Here is a 23,100-nt window from a genome sequence, read left to right on the forward strand (position 1 = left end):
ACTTTATTTCTACCAAAATACATACATATATATATATATATATATACATAAAAATATATACATACATATATGTCTATATACCACAATACATATATATATATGTGTGTGTGTGTGTGTGTCTGTATGTATGTGTGTATATATATATAATATGTATATATATACATGTAAATAAATCATATAATAAGATACATATTTGCTTTGGTAGTGCTAGTAGGTGACCCTCAAGACCTCTGCACCGAGCTTCCTGACATTCCTTGTCATTTATTTCTTTGTGTGACAGAGTCTCACATGGGCTTGAATTCACCCTCCTCCTGACTCAGCCTCACCAACGCTGGGATTCAGACCAAGTCTCGCTTACTATGAAACTTTAATCACCTTATTCCTGATAGTATAGCCACATATCTTCAAAGATAAACTTTATGCTGCCAAACCTCATCTTCTTATATTTTCTTACATTTGTTTAGACAGGGATGGATTATAATTAAAAGCTAAATGTATATTTCTCATTTTATATAATACGATGCAGATATGCTTTTTAAAATCATATTAAGACAAATAAATACATTTGGAAGCTCGAGGAACAATGCCATATCATTGAAATATTAGCAAGATGCTGTATTTGAGCAGACCTGTTGAAAAGCATTCATTTTCTTTGGTGTGGAATGAGAGGCTTTTTTATCCGTCTGGATCTGAACTTAGTTATGGTTCATAAATTCACTAAATCCAAGGAATTTAAGAAATCCTAGTAACACAAAGCTTGGTTTTAAAATATGATCATATAACTGTTCTAGCGTACAGAAGTGAAACAACCTTCCATCTGTTGCTTTCTTAAATGTGGCTACATTTCTTTCTCCTGCCAGGATAAATTATAAATGATTCTAGAGTCTTAGTACCTGCTCTCTAAAGACAAAATTTCAGCATTCAATTTGAACTTCTCCCTGACATGAGATATTTCAGCATTGCACATGCGTTTGGTATTCAGTAATTTCAAAAATTTTCTACTTCATTCAAAACATTTGAAACATGATATCCTCCAACTAATTGGTGTAATTCCTCTCATCTAGGATAATTGGCTTGTTGATTGTTTACAATGTGGTAGCGATTTTATATTAACTGTGTCTGCGCACGCACACGTGTGCGCGTGCATGTACACAACTATGGCCAACATAAATAGGATTTTCAAAAAATGCCTAACATACAGAAAAAATGTCAGGCCTTCATGCCAGTGATAATGACATGTTTTCTGTTTCTTCAAGATGTATTAAATGGAAAAGAAAGAGTTAGAGGGAAAGGAAAAGAGGAAGAAATTGAGGAAGAGAAGTCAGAAGGTTTCTTAGTACAGAATTCAACTCCCTGGGAATACTGTTAGTGGGAGATTGGGGACAGAAAAGAAGTACAGTGACCTGGGGAGTCAATAGAGCAGAAAAGGCAGAGGCAGTGAAAACAAACTCCTAAGAAACCTGACAGTTGAAATGAAAATATTACAGAGTAGCTCAAGGGAAACAGGATTGATTAAAAACAAAACAGTCTTGTAAAAAAATGAGGAGACTTTCTGAAGATAAGATAATAAATTATTATTAAAAGTTACTTTGTTGTTTTTTTTAAAAACCTTCCCTCTAGTTGCTCCCTTGCCTAAGTAGCACCAAGAGAATGTGCACAGCTGCAATAGAAGCAGACGGGGATCTCCCGCCTGAGAACCCCGGGAAGGGTGCTGTGCTGCGCAGAGGACCTCAGTGCTGCTGAGGCACACACAGACGGAGTTTGGGGAAAATAAAGGTCCTCCTAAGGGCCAGTGAGATAGCTCAGTGGTCTAGAGCCCCTGCTTAGGCAAGCTTAGGCAGGCACAGTGAGCCATAGTCCAAACCTGGGCACTACGTGCCATCTTAGCCCCACCCTTAGATTAAAAAAGATCTTAAAAAATCCTCCTGAGATGAACAAGGTCATGATATGTTGAACATTTTCAGTAGATGGTCATTCCCTGAAGGCAAGCCCATGTCCGTAGTTTACTGCTGTGTCTTCAGTGTCTGAGCCTCATTATAGTTGTGCAGAATTCAAGCTGAGGGGAGCATTGAGAAAGGAGAATGGAAAATGTGTCCAGGGTCCCTTCTACCTGACTCTATGCCCTGCATAGCCTCCTCCCAAATCAGGAAGACCCAGAATTTCTGAAGATACATTATTTAATGGGCTCATTTAATAAGTAATGCAATTCTTAATTGTGTTTAACTGCTACACTAAAACATAAAAATAAATGTAATATTTGAATAAATGTAATATTTGAATCAGGTTAAACATAACTGTCTCCTCCAACATTTTCCATTTTATCTCAGCCATTCTGCTCTCATTGCTGGGACAAAAGTACCCAACACCCAAAATGAAGGAAGGAAAGGCTTTTTTTGCTCACAGTTTGTGGTTTCATATTCGGCTGGCTCCAAGGCAAAGTGGGACATGGCAGAGGGCAGCAGTTCATGGCAGCAGAAAACAGCAAAAAAGCGAGAGAAAAAGGAAAGTGTATTGGCAACAGTGGCTACAGAGAGCAAGTCTGTCTCTTTCATGTTTTGTTCAGGCCATCTGCCCCATGCTGGGTGTAGTGGTCACACCCATAATCCCAGAGGATCATGAGTTAATCACAAACTCCAAAAGTCACCCCATGATTGACTGCATGAGGCTTTGGGGACAACTCCACACAAACTGTAGCACATTTCTTCCCAGTAAAATCTTCCCAAATTGTCTCTTTTAGCTTTGTGCAAAGTACAGCTCATTCTTGTTATCTACAATGACAGTATCTTGCAAAAACACACCAGAATTTCCTTTACTTAACTGTCATTTATTTCTGTTGGTCAACCTGTCCCCAGCATACTCCCCACCCCCAATTTTTCTACCACTCTACTCTCATGTTCTATGAAATCACTTTTTTAGGTTTTACATAGGAACTCAGTCATCTGATCTTTTTATTGTTTGGTACCAGGGATTGAACTTAGGACCCTGCACCTTCCAGGCAAGTGCTTATTCTACTGAGATATCCCCCCAGCCCAATCATCTGATACTTTTGATACAATGCATGATGAGGTCCTAGGAGATGGATTCCAGATCCTTGTACATGAGAAAAGAATTGCAAGGGGAAAAAATAGCTACATGTAGTGAAATTCACAGAGGAAGCTGCATTCAGAGCGAGCAAGGTCCTGCAGGCAGAAACTTAAACTGGCACAACAGGAGAGAGGAGTGGTTTGCTGCCACAGGGAGACAGGAGTGAAGATAAGTTACACTTGAGGATTTGAAAAACTGTCCTAAAGAGCACCGCCCACTGGGTCTTTTGGGATAAGATTACTGGAATGTAGAGTCATCTCAACTGGAACTGTGACACGTGGCTGTTCCCATAATTTCCTGGGTTATAATTACAAGTGGGGTATGTAGCCCATGTGTGTGAATCTTCAATGAATTTTGAGTGAGAAAAAGTCATTGTTGGTCTTGCTAATGTATCTGATTTGTATGTGCCCTGTTCTGGAGCCTTAGAAATGTGCTGCTTCCTTGTTGTTCTTATTTCTAGAGGGAGGGTTGGGCCTGGGGTGCTGCCTAAGTCCGGTTGAATGCAGGAAGGATTGGTGCTGCAGTCCCAGTGTGCTCTCTGCACTTCTTTCTTTTCTGTCCCTTCTGAATCACTTCATAAAATGATCTCCAGGACTGGGTGTGGTGGTGTACACCTGTAATCCCAGCTCCAGGGATGCTGAAAACAGGAGGATTGCTATGAGTCTGATCTGCGGAGTGAAACCCTGTAGTCCTGTAGATCCTGTACCAAATGCATTAAAGAAAAGATCTCTAGTTGCCCTCATGTTGCGAATGATAAGATCTTATTCTTTTTCAGTTGAATAATGTTCCATTGGGAATAGTGTGTGTACTTTTTTTATTCATTTATCAACTAATGGGCATCCCTTCTTTTCCATATTTAACTATTCATGGGATTGCTGGCTAACATGGTAGCTCTAGTTTCAAATTTTTGAGGAGCATCTATGCTACTTTCCATAATGGATGTGTTGCTTTTCATTCACAACAGTAAGGAAGGGCACCTTTTTCTCTGCCTCCTGTCACTTGATATCTTTACTCTTTTGATAATGGCCATTCTTACTTGGATGAGATTATGCACCATTGTGGTTTTGATTTTCATTTTTCTGATGGCCCACAATGTTGAACATTTTTTCATAAATCTGTTGGCCACTTGCATGTTCTTTTTATTACTACTATTTTAAAGAAAAAAATAGTGAATTTCTAAACAAGATGATAGGAAAATAAGTTATGTTTCATATTGTTACCTTCAAAGTAATTGCTCAGGTTACCAGAGGTAGGCATATAAAATTGATCAAAAAAATGTAAACACTAACTATTCCTTTCAGTGAACTAAAAGAAATTAGTAGTACAATTGTCATAGCTATCGTGTGTGTGTGTGTGTGTGTGTGTGTGTGTATCATGTCTTTTGTGAGAATTGTCTATGTTGATCAATTTTCATTTTTAAATTGGATTATATGTTATTTATTTATTTAGTGGTACCAGGGATTGAACTCAGGAACTTGCACTTGCCAGGCAAATGTTTATTCTTCTGAGCTATTTTCCAACTGTTTTTTATTATTGATTTTTTGATGTTTATTGCATATTCTGAATATCAGGTTTTTACTTTGTAACACATTAGACAGTAGTCCCCCGAAGTCTATTGGAATTGGTTATAGATCTTTAAATCCATGAATACAAAAATTTCTTATGTAAAAGGATGGAGTTTCTGCAGATAAACTGCACACACCCTCACATGTGTTTTACATTATTTCTGTGGTGCGTATAATGCCTAATGAAATGTGCATTCTGTTAATAGTTGTAATGTTATTTAAGAAACAATCAAAAGAAAATATCTGCACATGTTCAGTACAGATATATTTTAAAAATATTTTTTGCTGAGTTTGATTGAATCTGTGCATACATAAACTGTAGACATATAAAGTTGCCAAGTTAAATTTTATAAATATCTCAGTATTGTTATCTATGTATCTTCAACAGCTCAGAACATGGAGAGAATGAAGTAAGTCACAGAGGGACTGGAGCAAATGCCCAGCAACAGTGTATAAGAGTAGTTTTATTCAGGCTTTCTAATAGGAGCTATTATGAAGGAGAGAAGTAATTGTTATTTACCAGCAGAGGATTGTCAATGAGATGCACATACAGGTGGAACAGCAGGTGCAGAGAATCCCACATGGTGGGAACAGGTGCATACTGAACAGCAGCAGCGGCTTGGTAAAGTCCTGATGGATGCACACTGAACAACAAATGCAGGGGCAGTCCTGCAAAGCTGCTATGAATACCTCTCAGCACCCCTCTCAAAGTCCAGGGATGGTCGGGTAGGTAGATAATTATTTCCCAGAGCATAGTCAGAGTGTCTGGTAGTGCCTGACTCCACTATTGCATTATATACTGCTCCCTAATGTAGGGAGAAAAGTTTTATAAACTGTGTAGTAGTGACATCATTGGCTTGCTTTGTTTTATTGTATGAACAGCATTCCAAAGCAGCAAACAGTGTACAGACGGGAAGAAGTTTCCACAGATAATAACAGCTTGCCCAGTTCCCACTATTACTCACAAGATACTTTTCTGAGCATTTTGGTCTCTGTCGATTTTTAGTGTCCCCTTGATACAGCAGCAGTCTTAGGAATACAGAAGGGCCTTTTCAGGGACGTGATTCCAGGTGTCCTAGTTTTTCTCAGGGATGATAGATACATTTCAAATGGGGAAATCAAGAAACATGACTTGGCTAAATCTACACCATTAATAATTAGTTGACTTATAATTAGTTTAGTTTTTTTTTTTAGCAGAGTACTAGTCACATATTGTTTCTACTATACCATGTCCTGTTTAGCATATACCATAGAGAATATGACCATGTCCTTGTGTCTTAGATTACTCTCTTTGTTAAAGTCTTGATGAGCATGTGGTTTCTGAAGAAGGTCGAGAAGACAGGAAGGGAGAAAATAGAGGTTGAAGAAAAACCACTAAGCATACCAACAAATGTGAGGGAAGAGCTGACAGACAGGAATGGAAGCGACCCTTACAGATGTGAGCCAACTGTTGACCCAGATGGCTGTCTAAAGGCCCTGAAGCCCACCTGGATCCTTTCTTGAGACTTAAGGTTGGCCAGTTCGTGATTTATTGTCAACTCCTCTGATGTCATCCGAGTTGGGCTTCAAGGCTGATTTGCCTGAGCTCTAACTTTGTATCTTTCTCATGGTTTGGTTTGGTTATAGTATTACCTGGTAGTACTAATTCTGACTCTCCTTTTTCTTCTTTTTGCTTTATCTATAACTCTGACTAAAAGCAAAACAAAACTCCAACTTTGCTGTGGGCTTGATTCCCCTGATATTTCAGTCTACTGTCTTGATTTTATTTTTGTTGCTCACTGGTGGTATGTGATGCAGGACAGGTGCAATATTAAGAGAATGTGAGTATTTTTGGCAAAAAGCTTCTTCTGTATTGATTCACTAGTCTCTCAATATCAAAAGTAATAGTTTTTGTTTATTGCTTATTCACATTTTTCCTTTCTAAAATTTATATGTAGCCTACAAGCATACAGTCATAGCTGGAAGAAGAATTGGAACATCGTAGATATTGATCAAAGCTGTCTTAAGGTTTATGGCCAAATGTGTAGACTTGCCTTTTGGGACACCTAGCCAGGTGTCTATCCCATTTTAACTAGAGTATATTCATAATAATTTTCCTTTTTCTGTGCTATTATCCTTTGGCCTCATTTATTTAAATTAAAAACAATGGATATTACTGCCATACATTAATTTTGAAAAGTACTTATTAAGTCCAACATTCTATTTTAAAAGTGTTACAACTATCACTTGAGTTGTTTAAACAAATTCTCTGCAATTGTGTTTTCATTTCAAAACTTCTCAAAGTCCCTCATCTTGTATGTTTCAAATTTTGCCTTTGTACAACTGTCTTTACAAGAAATCCACTCACCCTAAGTATTCCTAGTTTCTGTCCATGTTTTCATTTGTTTATTTGTTTGTTTGTGGCAGAGTTGCCACAGAATGACCTCTAGAAGCAGAATCAGAATCTCAAGCTAAAGTCCTTTCATTCAGAATTGTTTTGTGTGTGGTTGGGTCTGGTCAGATGGAGGCCTGTGTGCCCAGCTTGGAAAGAGAACTATTCTATATAATAATGCCAGACTTGTCATCGGGGGGTTCTGTGGGGAGATCTCCTGGCCTCTGCTTTTGGGGCACCTCTCTTTCCATTTTACGTTACCCGATGTCTTCTCCATAGTTGTGCTGACCTTCCAGGTTCTCATATGCAGTGCAGTTTTTCTGTTTTTAGGGTTTTTGCTCCTCTTAAAAAATAAACAATTGTCAAGCATGTGTATGTCTAGGTTATTTTTTATGTTTCAGCCCAGAAGCCATCCTTCTTTCTCTAACCTGGACTCTTTAGTTGTTATAGTTGTTAGACACTTTCTACCCTGACTTCTTGCAGGTTTTATTATAAAACATAATGGCCTATTCATTAGTGAGTGTTTTTTATTACCTGTCCCCAGAATCACTGTGAATACGTAACCCATTCTGTTTGTTGGTCTGTTTCTCACTGCTGACCAAATATAGATGATCATGCTCATTAAATACTGCTTAAATAGAGGAAGCAAAGAAAGTAAAGGAAGAGAAGAAAGGCAAAAGGGAAGAAAAGAAGGAAGAAGAAGGAAGAGGAAAGATTCTATGGAGTTGTTTGTTTTGTTTTTGTTTTCTCACTATGTATTTCTGGCTTTCCTTAAAATTACCAAATATTCTAGGCTGGTCTCCAACTCATGGCAGTCCCGCTCAGCCTTCCGTGGGTTGAGGTCACAGGTCTGTAGCGTCATGCTTGGCCTCCACTGAGTCTGATATCCTATTTCTTTCTCATATGGCAAGACTTCCAGATATGGAGAAACACTTCAATATCTAGAGCACTACTTAGATAAACTGGTTAGTGAAACTGTCTGCCCTATCCATTTCTTGTGGCTGGCTACAGGATTCCAAAGCCTGTCTCATTGTAATTACCCATTACATTAAGTATCTTCATTGTGTAATTTTCAGCGCTCTTAGAAATAGCATTCATGAACTTCAGCTTCCACAGTGGACAAGGTTGTTAGTGACACAGATGTGCTATGGGTGCTTCCTCCCCAGCCCAGCCCTGGGTGCCTCCTCTACCTCACTAAGGTTCCTACGTCCCCCTGCAAGCTTAACCCAGTTCATATCACAGTTCTTAAGAGCATGTTTCTCTCTCCTCTGTATTACAACATAATAAAGAAGTTACTTTGTACCTGAAGTTTGAACTTTGAGAGGAATGAGAAGCCATTTTCTGAGAAAATCAATCCTGCATTGTGGAATTTACTGGTTCAATTAGTGTGTTAGGCTCTGTCTCAAGCTATTTGGAATGACGAAGACAGAAGTATTCACTTTCTCTTGGTACATATGCCTGGGGCATTTGGTGACATTTAATGGCCCTTATTGGGTACAAGATGTGATCAAAATATACAGTGAATCTTTTAATAAAAACTTCACATTAAAAGACACATTGCCATTAATCTCCCCTTAAATTATCCCTTCATTTCAAAAAGCTGTATCTCATTGTTCTCGCCACTTTCCAAAGCACTTCTGGGTGTCCTCTTTACAAGATGTAATAAAAAGTAGAGTGAATGCTGCAGCTCAGTAACATTCAGCAGAAAGGCAGGCTTGTAAGAACCTCGTGCTTGTGGATTGCAGTCATTGCATCTGGCTCCGTGTGGCCTGTGGCTCTTCCTTAAGGTCAGAATGACCACAACAAGTAAATGAAATGAATTCAGAACATCACTGCAAGGGATCAGTCAAAGGGCTCAGAGAATTAAAGTGCCTGCAAGCAGGCTCAGGGGCCAGGGTTCAATCCCTGGGCCTGCATGCCAGCCCCGGGGCATGCTGAGAAGGCAGTTGAGATGGCTTGGTAGCCCACGCCTGTAATCCCAGCTCTTGTAAACAAGCAGATCACTATGTGTCCCTTCTAGTAGTGAAATCCTGAACACCTGTAGAGCTTTCCCTGAAATACAAAAAAAAAAAAAAAAAAAAAAAAAAAAAAAAAAAAACATCCTGGCAGCCACAATAGCACAAAAATGAGTCCAAAGAGAATGTCCAGAACTGCTTCAGAAAGTCCCAAGAATGATGGAACATATGTGTTCAAGAACAAGAGTAATTTCAAGGTGATCAATATAACTAACTCTAGCTATCATACTTTTAAAATTTAAATATTTATGGGATTTTATTTCTTTATGTGTTCGGTACAGGGTCTCACTGTGTAATTTAGCCTTCTAGTTATCTTCTTGTTTCAGCTTCCTCAGCACTGGGATTACAGGTGTGCACCCCCATGCCCAGTCTAGGTGGCCAGCTCCATGCACCCAGGGGTGGGGCCGCTTCAGCATGTGGTGCCAGGCATAGAGCCTAGGTACCTGTGCTTGCCTGAGCAGGTGCTAACTTTGCTCAGCTATCTTGCTGGCCCTCGTGGTATTTTTAAATCATATGTAATATTGAACTGGGCACTTAAGCATAGAAAATTGCAAAGATTTTCTTCCACACTATCATAAATCTTATTAGGGCCTAATTTAAGCATGGTGTACCCAGGACAACAGCAAATGATTGCTCATTGCGAAACTTTTTTTTTTTTTTAATGGAACTGGGGATTAAACTCAGGCCCTTGCACTTGCCAGGAAAGTGCTTATTCTACTGAGCTATCTCCCCACCTCTTGTTTTGCTTTTTTAAAGAAATGTATCAACTGTTTTTCTAAATTCACTTGTATTCATCAATGGCAAAAGACAGTGTCTATGTAATTTCCAATGAAAATATTACTTTATTCAAAGTCTATTTGAAAGTAGGTTCTATTAGATAATCACACAATAAAAATATTAATTATAATTTAGCCTATAACCTCCCTCTTCTGTGTAGTTTCTGCCTAAGGTCTTATGTTCATAATGAAGATATATTTATAGAGGTATTCTTTGCATTATAATATTTAAGGTGGTGGGATGGAGTGAAGACAGCTGAGAGGAAAGAAAAGAGACACAAACACAGATACTTAAGAAAGCAAAGAATTCAAGGGTAAGCAGGGTGGTTGATACAGCCAAGAATAATGACCAGTAAGGTAAGGAGCATGGGAAAGTAAAGGAAACTTTCGTAGCCAGAAGAAAAATAATAATAGTTTCAACTTTTTTTTCTTTCTATGGAGGCACTGTTAAGTATCACATAGTTACGGAGGCCTCTGATGATTTAGTTGTGCTGAGTTATGAGTTTCTTTTTTAATTTCTCTGCTCAGGTCATTTCACCTCTCTTATTCTTTTTTAGTTACAATGTAAAAGAAATTAAAGGAAATCACTATTTTTGTGACTCTCTGCCCAGTCGTAGCACTCTTCCTTGATAATTCTGAGTTCTGCTCAGATTCCTTTTCCATATAGTTCTTACAACCATTGTTAACTAATCTATAAAGGGTGGTATATACAACAACAACTCTTTATAGTCCCTACTGGAAATATGATTGGAATGGTATGAAATTTAAGTATTTTATAGTTAAAATAATATACAATGTTTTATTATTTAAAAATTAATTGAAATTAGAGCTTGATTTTAGTTTTATTTCCTACCTTTGTGGTCTGAGCTGCATAGATTTTTTTTTCTGTCTTTAAAGAATATTTTGCTATCATTAAATTTCAAAATTCACCTGGTAGGGCTGGGCAGATAGCTCACTAGAATAAGCACTTGCTTGGTAAGCACAAGGTCCTGAGTTCAATCCCCAGTTCTGGAAAAAAAAAATCACCTGGTAAATAAAATACATCTCATGTCAGTTGATCCATCATCCATATGTCGTACTTAACTTTCCATTTCTACACTTTCCTTTCAGAAAAATAATGAACCTTAATGTGTACAAATTTTGCAGACAAATGAAACAAAAGTAGATTCAGGAGTGAATTCATAATGGGAGGACCTGATTAGTGTTATTGGCATGAGGGCAAAAGCTTTCTGGACTGCAGAAATGTGCTCTACGTAGAAGAATGACATGAATCTCTGAGACAAAAAGAGCTCAGAGTTTTTTGCACCTAAAAGACAAAAATGTTTGGAGAATGCTAAGCAGTAGAGAAGGTTTGCCAATCAAAAGCAATGGCATGAACAAGTAAGAGACATTGTCAAACAAAACATTTTTAAACAATCACTATGGCTGTTTTGTGGAGAAGAGATTGGAGGGAATATTAGATGTCAGGAATGTTGCATAATGGTCACAATTTAGAAAAATTAATTTTGTTCTATTCTTAGAGAAAGACATAGAAAGTTTGGGTGGATGATAAAGATAGTCAGTAATAAAGGATTTATTCCTTCTTGTAGTGGCATTAGAGTGTTTCCCATTGCTAGGATAAAATACCTGAAGCTGGATAATTTAGAAACACAAGAGGTTTATTTAGCCCCAGTCCCAAACATCCAAAGGGTGGCATTGGCTGTTTCCCTGCTCTGGTGAGTGCTGCCTTCACTGCGTCACAGCTTGACTTCATTGTACAGATGCTCCTCTCAGAAGCAGGACTGCAGGGTTAGATAGGAACCTGGAAAAGGAACTGGGAGGCAGACTTGCTCTTTGAAAACAATTTGCTTTTATAAGAACAAGCAACTCACATATCAGTCCTCCTCAGAGCAGTATTTCCCAGGCACCGAATCACCTTGCTGTAAGCCCCTTTCCTTAAAGGTTCTATCACTGTGAGGGCCACATTTCCAGCACGTGCTTCCTCGGAGGACAAGCCACAACCAGGCCATAGCATATCAACTTCCTTATTTCTATTAAGAAATTTGATATATGTACATGTTGTTACATTTCAGCAATTACTGTTGTGCAAATAAATTTTATATGATGTTCCACACACCAGCACTTGTCCTATCTTTAGAGTACTATTTATTTCATTAAAGAAAACCTTTTAGTTGCAAGATATATTAAAAAGAAATAAAAGTGCATAATACAGATGTGAACTTGGAGCCAGTGCTACTCTGAACAATGAAGCCCTAGAGTTTTAGCCCCAGCTTTTATATTGAGTTCGTTCCTTACGAAATTTTGTATTCTGAGTATAGTTGTCTTCTTAACACAGACATTACAAAACTCAGAGGATAAAATGATAGCAGACATATTTACCCTGTTAAGATTTCCTTGAATTTTTATCACAATACATCATTCTAATGATATTATTTAAATGAATAGAAACAACAGAGACTGTAATTCTATTTCTCCTTTAAATGGTTGTAAGTTTGCTGAAACGGTATTGTTGGCTGCTCATTCTACCATTAAATTACATAGCTTTCACCTCATCCTCGAGAGCCTGTTACATGGAAGAAATGGCCCATCCGCACCCTGACAGTGCTGACATTGTATGACTGTAACGTTAGTGAAAAAATAAATCAGGACTGTGGTCAGTGGATATTTACAACATTATTCATTTTGCTTTCTGAATCATCAAAGAACAATGCATAGAAGAGCACATGTTACAAAGGTCAGAAAGTTTGTATCATGTTGTTGTAAAACTATCAGCATTTAGAGGTAATAAAGTCATTGAAAGTATAAGCATAATGCCATTAAAAACAAAAGCATTCTTTAGAATTGCAGAATTCAAGATAGTGACATCAGCTGAAGACTCCTTTCCCTCTCTTTGTCGCTGTGAGAAGGTGCACCCAAAATAAGCAGGTGGCATTCTGTGGGCTGCGGATGAATGACTGAAGATTCATGGCAGGATCACATCACAAGATTATGTGTAATTGATGCATTTAGCTCTAAAAGCTTTTGGTTCTCCAGAATGCTTTAAGCACTGCTCAGATGGCATTGAGAGGGGAAAACCACATGATTCAAAAATTACAATGTGATGATAAATGAAGTATTTTCACTCCCACTATGTTTTTGGTCATGGTAATGACTCTAATCATTGGTAAAGCTGAAATCTGAGCTATGTCTCATGACTGTATTATACATAATAAGGTCAGTAAGACCGTTGTATTGTTTGGTTTCTATATTTATCATGTTCTTATTCTCTCTTTTATTACTCCAGTGTTTCCTGAGATCTTAATTATGTGTCAGGTAGTTGTCTGAGCTCTGGGCTTATCAAAATGAGTAAGATTCCTACTCTCAAGGGCCATGTAACTTAATGGGAAAAACAAATGTGGTAAACTAGTAATTATAAACAGTATGACATGGAAAAAATCTGTCTTATTATTTTCAGAATACATGTTATTCAGATAAATTTTACATAGTATGTAGATAGACTGAATTTCTACTTCAAGGCTAGAAACTGGCTTAGCAAAACAAGACAAAATAGCATCCAGCTGGGATAATAAAATGACAGTGTTTGAGCTTAATTTTGAAAGTAGAAAAATAAAATATCAAGCTGCTTAAATTCTTATCAGAAAGAAGCAAACTAGTTCTTTGAGTTAGACAAACCTTTGCTGAGTCTGAATTTTAAAAGCAGCTCTTTACGTGGGTCCTCATTCAATAAACAGTAAATACAAGCCTCATACTAATTTTTTATATCTAAACATAGAAACAGTTTTATTATGATTATTTTGGAGGATGGCCCTCTATAAAACTCTCAAGTGAAATTATAGTCCTCATGTACCTGAGGTAACAGAATTTCATAGGAGGATAAGCAAATATGCTTGAGAAATATTGACTCATGCTGATCCAGGAAAATATCTAAAACCCAAATCAATTTGAGAAGAATGAAGAAAGAAAAATCTTGGTATTAACTTTGAAAATTGTTTCTTTTATCTTGGGTTCTTATGAGGCTTATTTAGAAAAACGACCCTGCTGATGTCCTCTAAGATGGACAGAGTGTCCTGGTTATCACAGCTCTGGGCCATGACAGGGTCCTCCGCTTGGGAAATCAGAGAAGATGCAGGGCTAGCATTTATTCTGTTGAAGGAGCATTCTATAGTCGGTGTGGAGTTGTACTCCAATTTTCTAGGCAGGTTAGCCTCAGCTTACTGACTTTTGAAAGTTAATTGCCTGGGATTGATATCAGAACTCAGTTCTTCAGATTCCTGCTGTAATCCAGTTATTAAATACAATGAAACTACAAGAGTACAGAGGTTCTTGACTTTAAACATACCTGTAGGAGCCGGGGAGATGGCTTAGTGGAATAAGCACTTGCCTGGCAAGCACAAGGGTCTGAGTTCAATCCCCAGTTCCGAAAACAAACAAACAAACAAACCTGTAACACAGGATCCTGGGGGAAAACAGCTGTTGTAATACATGGGACCATACCTCCTTGTTCATATTTTTTATATGCTGCCAGGTCATTTTGCAAATTGAACAGACATAAAAAGTTCAAGGAAATCACTTACCTAAAGAATGAAGGCGATGTCTGTGGGAGCACTTCGAGTCTCTGTGTAAGTTCCCATTCATGGGTGAATTACTGCTGGTTATGCCTACACTTCAATCAGGTAGAAGTCGGACTAAGGTGTTACCCAAAATTTCTGTAATTCCAAAGGAATTTAAGGATATATTTTCTTCTAAATTATATCTATCTCTATATATCTATATCTATATATTATTTTAGAAAAATATTGGGAATTATAATTTTCAGGGATACATTTTATTTGTTTTACCCATACTCTTAAAAGTAGAACAATTAAGAAAAATGAAATTGTCTAATCTAGTTATCTGCATATTTATATTAGAAAATCCTAAGAGCTTTTCTTTTCCAAAGTATCTCATGTATATTGATCTTGATTACAGGATTACTGTCCTTAAACTGTCCAATCATTACTTTAAGGATTCAGTATTCACTAGAATATATTCCCTAAGTTAGGAGTAATTGATTCCTTAAATTCTGAGCCACCTTAGAGACACAATTTCTAGTAAGCCTTAGAATCACCTTTCCATGTTAGCCTGCATATAAAGTGGGACAGTGGTACAAAACTGGTGGAATTTCACAGGAAAAACAATGTACAATTAAACCAGCATATATACAAGTCATTTGTAGTTACCCAGATTTTAGGACCTTGACTTGTGGTGTTACGTTATCAAAATGAGTCAAATAGAAGCCATGTGGTAGATATATTTTTGTGGACCCACTAAAATTAGTGTGTATGGGTGGGTGTGATGGTGCACACCTGTAATCCCAGAAACTTGGGGGCCGAGGCAGGAAGGATCCTAATTTTGAGCCCAGCATGGCCAATTTAGGTATTTGATATTCAGTTTACTCTATTATCCACTAACCTACAAGTTGCAAACAGCTAAAATGCATACCTGTGGAGATAATCTACAATGAAAATATATTCAGCAGCTAATGCTTAGAAATATAAATGCATCTAATGTATTAAAGAAACACTAATGCAGTGATGAGCTTCTGGATTTTAAAGCATCCCAAGTAATGCATTTCAACACTTATTCATGTGCTACAGGGATCTCCCAGTTATTAAATTATAGATTTGGGCCAAGTATTGAGAAATTAGGATTTAAAATCAAATAGCCCTGCATGTTAGGACACACATTACATCGTACCTGAGTGTTTAGCATAAGCCCCATGAAATCTAAACTTTTTCCTAAGGTACTTTCATATCTTTCATTGTCATCATTTATGAATTTAAGGCCATCCAAACGTAGAGACTGAAAAGAATATTAAATATATCATATATCTCAAAGGAAGCAGTAGGAATAATGATATCACAATTTGTAAAATAAAATTTATGAAGATGATCTTTGATTGTCTAGAAGATTTCATCTCTGCTGTGATTTAACAGCTCACCACATACTGATTTGCCTAATGATTTACTTTTAAGCCTGAATGTCTTTGAAAATAATTGGATTTTTGGACCCTTCATTTTACTATAGAATACAGACATTATTTTAGCAAGAAAAAATAGCATTTCAGATTAAGGTATGTATTAAATTATACTGCTCACTTCTTGTCATCAAGTTCTTTTTTAATCTAGAGATCTCTTATTTGACAACTACTGAAATTACTTTTAAAAAGTGTAAGAAAGTAGTTTTTCTCTTCTAGCTCTTTTTACCCTGAACTCAGCAAAGATGATACAAGATTATGGTTTAGAGATAAAAGAAATAAGGCTTCGTTGAACCCTTCAGTATTCACAAAATAACCTGGACCACAGCCAGCCAGATAGCTCAGTGGATTAAAGCACCTGCTTAGGCAGACACAGGGACCCGGGTTCAATCCCTGGTGTGCTGTGCTGGCCCCTTCCCTAGGGTGAACTGAGATGGCTACTGAGTCTGGGCATGGTGGCACGCCCCTGTAATCCCAGTGCTTGGGAGGCAGAAAACAGGAGGGTCACGACAAGTCCAAACTGTGTAGTGAGACCCTATAGACCCTGTACTAAATACAAAAATAAAAACAAACAAACAAACAAACCTAGACCAGTTTCAGGCTTATAGTCCAGTCTTTGAATTTTTTTTTTTTTTTGAATGATGTCTAATTTACATGCAAACATCTGTTGTGTGGATTTTTCAGTTGCTTTTCGTATCATTTGTGTTCTTCATAGATTGTCCCATATGTAATACATAGCAATTTAGGGCCCGAGGGAAGGAGACATTAGCTCCAATATGTGTATATAAAAAAGGATAAATAATTCTCTAGTTTATTTGCTAGTGTATCTTGCTCCTCAGATATACACATCTTAAATTTTAATTTATAAATGAAAAAGGCCAGGAATGAATGGGCCAAGAGTTAAAAATAAAAGCAAGTAAGGAGACCAAGAGGATTTAATAAACTGTAGTTCTACTTGAGGGTCCTTATGTGTGGGTATCATCTAAATGTTGAGATAAGTAATTAATATTAATTACTGTGTAACTGGCTTTTCCACAGGTGGCATTTCTTGTGTGGAGCAAGCTTTTTCTATTTGAATTTTTTTTTCAGAACTGGGGATTGAACTCAGACCCTTGTGCTTGCCAGGGAAGTGCTTACTCCACTGAGCCATCTCCCCCGCCCCCCCCCAATTTTTTATTTATTTTTTTCGCAGAACCAGGGACTGAACTCAGGTCCTTGAACATGCCTGGCAAGTGCTTATTCTATTGAGCTATCTCCCTGGCCCTTCTATTTGAATTGTAGTGATTTTTATAGTCTGTTCACAGAAAATTTATGCTTTTTACATGGTCATTTTAGAGGACATGTCACTATCTGAATACTGGAAAATGGACTGGACTGGTGTCAGAACAGCTGAGCTGTATTGCCCGGTGCTGCTCTGCTGCTTCAAGGAAGTCGCACAAACCCTAATGGATGAAGCAAGCTAAGCATTCATGATTTGTAGGATTCAACTTGATAGTATGCTTTTATGTCTCCAAATAGTCATAGTAGTGTACTACTGTAGTAGTATACATCATAAAAAACTTGCTAATCATATTTAAAACTATTTAATGTATCAACTTTTGTTCAGAATTATCCCCAATTATAATTTTCACATGAAATTAAAAACAGTCATGTTCAAGTATTTTTACTGTGATCCAGATTAAGTGAAAATATACTTCACATTGCAATTCAACAAACATTTTATATACATTTACACATAAATATACATCTGAAAATATATTTCCACTTAACAATGAATTTTGATTTTTCTAACATACTCTGTCTCTTTTTTGAGAAAGATATGTTTATGATACATTTAGCTGACTTAGAGATAATATACAGTGCTACAAACAAAAAGATTCTTGATATTATGGCCGAAATTTCCCCTGGATGAGTCCTAGGAGTGGCGAGCTTTGTCATGTTCTCTAACAAATTCAGAATTTGGCTTAATAAATGATACTCATTGCTCATTTTAGTCTATCTCAGAGTCTTTGTTTCTAACATATATTTATGTAGGAAAGATACTAGAGTCTGAAATTGTAGAAAAAATCTCATTGATTCCTGAGACAAAGACATGGCGAGAGAACCCTAGCCGACTAATCTGTTTGTTAACCTTCTGGTTTGGAATTTCATGCTTCCTAGGAGTAGGTTGACTACAGACCGAAGGAACAGAAAGAAAAGGAGCTACGGATCCTTTTGTACTTCACCTTTTATATTGTAGATACTCAGGACTTTGAGATACTATGAATGGGTTTTAAAATATGTTCTCTAACATTTTAAGGGTTTTTTTAGAATTTTATTTTTTATTTTTTAAGAGAATAAAAATTAGTTTAAAAAAGTCAGAAATGATACAGAATTTCACTAAACAAAGTAATAGGAATTTATTACTGGTTTTTATATTGCATATTGTTGTCTTCAAATTTGTTGTTCAGATCAGCATTTCAATTTTTATTTACTATTTTATTGTAGCTGCAAAAATGTAAGTTGGCTGATGTAGGTAACAGTGTATGTTTCCCAACATTATTTTCATAATTGTCTTTAGTTTCTTTCATAGTACACTCACATTTAGACGTACAGAGGAAGTAGCATCCTTCTGCAATCTTTACAAAGTTATTTCTATCCTTGGGGCTGAGGGTACAGCTAAGTGGCATAAGCGCCTGCTTGGCAAGAGCAAGGTCTGGATTTTACTTCCTGATAACAACAACAACAAATATATATATATATATATATATGTATATGTATATATATATATGTAGTCTTATTCATAAATAGTAATCAGAAATAAAAATTCCAGCAGGTATAATATAAAACAAATAACATAAAGTAATATTCTTTTCTTTCAAATTTAGGACAGGGTGTACAGGGTATATAGGACTTGTAGTGATTCTCCTGTTTTCAGCCTCCCAAGTTCTGGGATTACAGGCGTGCGCCACCATGCTCAGGCTCAATCACTGTCTCAGCATTCCTCAATGGCAGTGTCGGCACAGCATGCTGGGGACTGAGCCTTGGCTGTTACTGTCTGCTGAAGCAGGTGCTTTAGTCCACTGAGCTATCTGGCTGGCCCTTAAAGTAATATTCTAATCCAAGTACTGTGTTGTGGAATCACAGAGAATGTCCCACATAATAGATTTTTATATAAATATTCTCTCAACTTATGTGATTGTCACAAAAGTCATCTGTAAAGGGGAAATGAATTATTTTGGTTTGATTACCTGTTCACTCACAAGTCACTGTTTGTGTCCCTTGGAATGTATCATTGAAAAAGATTCAATTTTTGAATAAAAATTCTACGTTAATCAGAAAAGTGATGGACCATCATATTAATATATTTCAACATTGTACAAGTATAATTTTGTAACCTCTGTTTAAATGTAAATGTTTCATATATACAGATAAATATAGACGTATGGTGAAAACCTATATAGGAACATTCAATTTGATAGTTTTTATGTCAGAACTATGAAAGTAAAAATGATTTTGTCTTAACTACTTTGTTCTTTACATAGTTTTGCCTTTTCACAATGAGCATGCAATATTTTATGATACAATTGATAAATATTAATATATTATCATATATGTGTGTGTGTGTGTGTTGCATGTGCCCCCTTCTGACCTTTCTGCTAGCTATATGACTTCCTAGAAGCTGAAAACTGTTTGTTGATTCTATATACACCTCTCTCTCTTTTCTTTTTTCCTCTTTTTTTTTCTTTTTGTGGAACCGGGGTTGCACTCAGGCCCTTGTACTTGCCAGGCAAGTGCTTATTCGACTGAGCTGTCTCCCCAGCCCCTATACCTCTCTTTCAATGCCTAACAATTGCTTTATTTTATTAATTTATCAAATGATTTGAACAACATGGCTAACTTAGATGTTGCCCAGCAAGTATTTACAGAAGCGGTGAAATGCAGGTAAGTGACTGGACACTGCACCATGAGGGCTCCAAAGCGACAAGGGACAGATGTGGATCAGAGTGTGGCTGTACAATGACTAAAATTCAGTGACTATAACAGGCATAGAAATAATGGAGTGAAATCTTTAAAATTATAGAGTAGTCTTCAAAAATGTTTACCAATTTAGAGTATGGTGAGGCGCCAGGGAAGTCATTTCTGAGTGTCGGTCTTTGTGAGTTCTTGGTCACTATACGCTCTCCTGGAATTATTGTCCATTTATTGCTAGTGAAGAGCACTGCATTAGCCTGTCAGCTTGCCCAGCCCCAGTCTGAACGCCTCTGCCATTGGCAAGAGCTGTGATTACTATGGCAGGAATCAAAGATTCGAGCCTCCAGCTTGATTTTTGGCTCCTTTGGAGGATTGATGCTTCAAATTGAGGTCCTTTCTGATCCGGCAATCTGATTAGGAAATGAGGTGGGCCACTGTAATTAGGCTTCAGATTTACTGCCTACTTCTGAGAGAGGTTCACTGGGATTGTAGCATCTCTAGCCAGTCGTGCCATATTGCTCAACTGTACACCGAGGCTTATTAGCGGGCCATCTGCTTTTCCACGTGGCTTTCTGTCCTATCAAGCAGTTTGAGGACATACTTCATGCACTTGAACTGGCTAGAAATTAGCTACATATCCTTTGCAACGTGACCTTATTGTCACTTACAGATAATTAGGACAGACAAGCCAGAATATTCTGTGTCTGTGTGCAGAGTAAGATATCATTTTAAGGCTGGCATATTATTTTCCTTCAGTTGATGAATGTTTACTGTCATGGTTCAATAAGAGATGAGCCACAGTCTGCTAGTTTTGGCAGTGTCTGCTTAGTCGGGATGTTTAGCTTGTCCTCCCGAATTACAGCTCCATTTATTTTATCCAGTTTCATTAATCTTCTGAGTACCTTCATGCCCAATGATATGGGTACTGGTAGTGGTGAGTGGAGAATTAATTACAAGTAGACTAGAGCAATTCATCTAGGGGAGCCAGACCCCCAAATCATTTGGATGTCATTTTAATTAACACAAAACAGACTAGTAATAAACTGCAAAGTTCTTTGCAAAAGAACAATCTTTAGAGAAACAATCAAGGGGAGAGTAAAAGGGAAATAAATATGACTTTCAGGGAAAGATAACCCAGGAGTAGGCTATAAATTAAAACTTCAAAGTATGGGTCTTCTTGGTAGACCATATCACATTGTGGACACATGTGGGTACTTACATGAAAAATAATAGATCTTAGGACAAAAAATATTGCAACCTAGAAATGCCAGTAGCCAGTTCAGTTTCTTTTCCCTTCCCTTGCTTCATTCTCCTCCTCCTTTTCTCTTTCCTTCTTTTCTTTTTTCTATTTATTTGTTTGACATGAAGTCTTGCTTTATTGTCCAAGCTAGCCTCAAATTCTGCGTTAAAGTTCTCCTCTAAGCTCAGCCTTCTAAATAGCTAGGACTATTCTCTGAGATTGAAAGAATCATCTCAGCTAAAAAGAAACTAAGAACCTAAATTGATTTAGAAAAGTACAATGAATCTTTTTATTTTAACTCTTCACTATTGACATATAAAATGTGCTTTAATTTTACTCTTTTAATCAAAAGTATCAACATTTCATTTACCACAGAATCATTGGAAAAGAGTTACTTAGCCCATGATTGAAGTAAGGAAATAATTCTCATTATATGATTTAAAGAAACTTATTTGCTAAATGCCTTCTCCTTCTAATGTTTTTATTTCCTCATCAACATACACTATTAATTCAAAAATGCATTTCTAGGCAGAAATCGTTGATTTGTAAAAGAGTATATGGGTTGTTACTAATATACCTAGTACATGTCACACTGAAGGATAAGGTTAATGATGGTCATAACTGATGTCCATAGTATCCTTAGCTTTCTGCTAGTAGCAACTCTGAGACACAGGCCACTTTATTACTGTTTTCAATACATGAAGTCTTTAGGAATTAGCACAAGAATCTCAGGGCCATCAGTGTCCTACTCTCCTGCATTTTAATCACCAGTTATCTCAGCATATCTCCTGTCTTCTTCCATTTGTCCCGTCTCAGTTCTTAAAATCCATGGACAAAATGTTGTGTGACTTATACTTCCCAGAACTTTTCTTTTATAATTTTCCATTTCTTTGCTTACATGCCCTGTGTCTGTCTTTGGTGGCATGCCCTGTTGCTACCCCTCTGCAGTAGTGACTGTGTACCTCCCCACCCTTCATTTCACTGGATTTGTGTGCAGCCCCGTCATTGCTTTGCACTTTCATGATGCTGTAGAACCACTATCTCTCTATATTACCTAAAAATAACTCTCTTTGAATCTTACCCCTTTAAGTATATAGAACATTGCCTAGCTTTGTTTTAGTCCTCATTGCTATCCCAAGTCATGCTTCCAAGTCTCTTGAAGATTTATTTCCTGGGGCAGCAAGATAGCTCAGCAGACTAAGCGCCTGCTTAGGCAAGCACAGGGTCCAGGGTTCAATCCATGGCACCATGGGCAGTGCCAGTCCTGCCCCACAGACACACTGAGCCCACCATGGAGACTAGGTGTGGTGGTGCACACCTGTAATCCAGCACTGGGAAGGCTAAAAAGAAGAGGATCACTATGAATACAAGCTGTGTGAGACCTTGTGCCGAATACACTTTTAAAAAACATTTATGTCAACCATTGTTGCTCTTTCTAACATTATTCACATTGTGATCTAAGTCGCTTTCCAGTTGGATATCTTCCAGTAGCTTCATCTCAGCTTCTTGGGCTTTGCTTTGCCAGTGACTTTGCTCTCCATAATACTGTGGCCACAGATTAGTGATGAATATGTTGTCACCTTTGTTGTGAGCAGTAATTGCAGGCTGTCTGTGATCCTGATTTCTTTGTTTCCCTTCATTGGACGAAAAGAAGTGGTGCCATTCTTTCTATCTAATTTCAATAACCTTTTGATGCCTCAGTGGCCTACAGCTCACGATCATATTAGTGTCTGTGGTACCTCACACCCCTTATACCTTTATTTTCTGTCTTATCTAGCTTAAAATTAAAAGTTTTTCAGTCACGTCTTCCTCAGTCATTTGCCTCTTGCTGTCTTCATTCTGGGAAAGAAACAAGTCCTGAGTAAAGCAGATTTCACCTGTTCTTTGCTACAACTTGCCACTGAACATGGAAGAAAACACTTTTTGGCTTAAATTGATTAGTCTCAGGTTAGAGTTGCATTTGTGCCTACGTTGTCTTAGGCCAGTGGTGGGAGAGCCTGTGGCACGTGTCCCATCATGCACTGCCTCTATCAGTGAGAGCTCTAGCACCACCATCTTGGACTAATGCTGAACACCTTT

The sequence above is a fragment of the Octodon degus genome, unplaced genomic scaffold (genome assembly GCF_000260255.1).
Source record: "Octodon degus isolate 3935 unplaced genomic scaffold, OctDeg1.0 scaffold00099, whole genome shotgun sequence".
Classification (NCBI taxonomy): Eukaryota; Metazoa; Chordata; class Mammalia; order Rodentia; family Octodontidae; genus Octodon; species Octodon degus.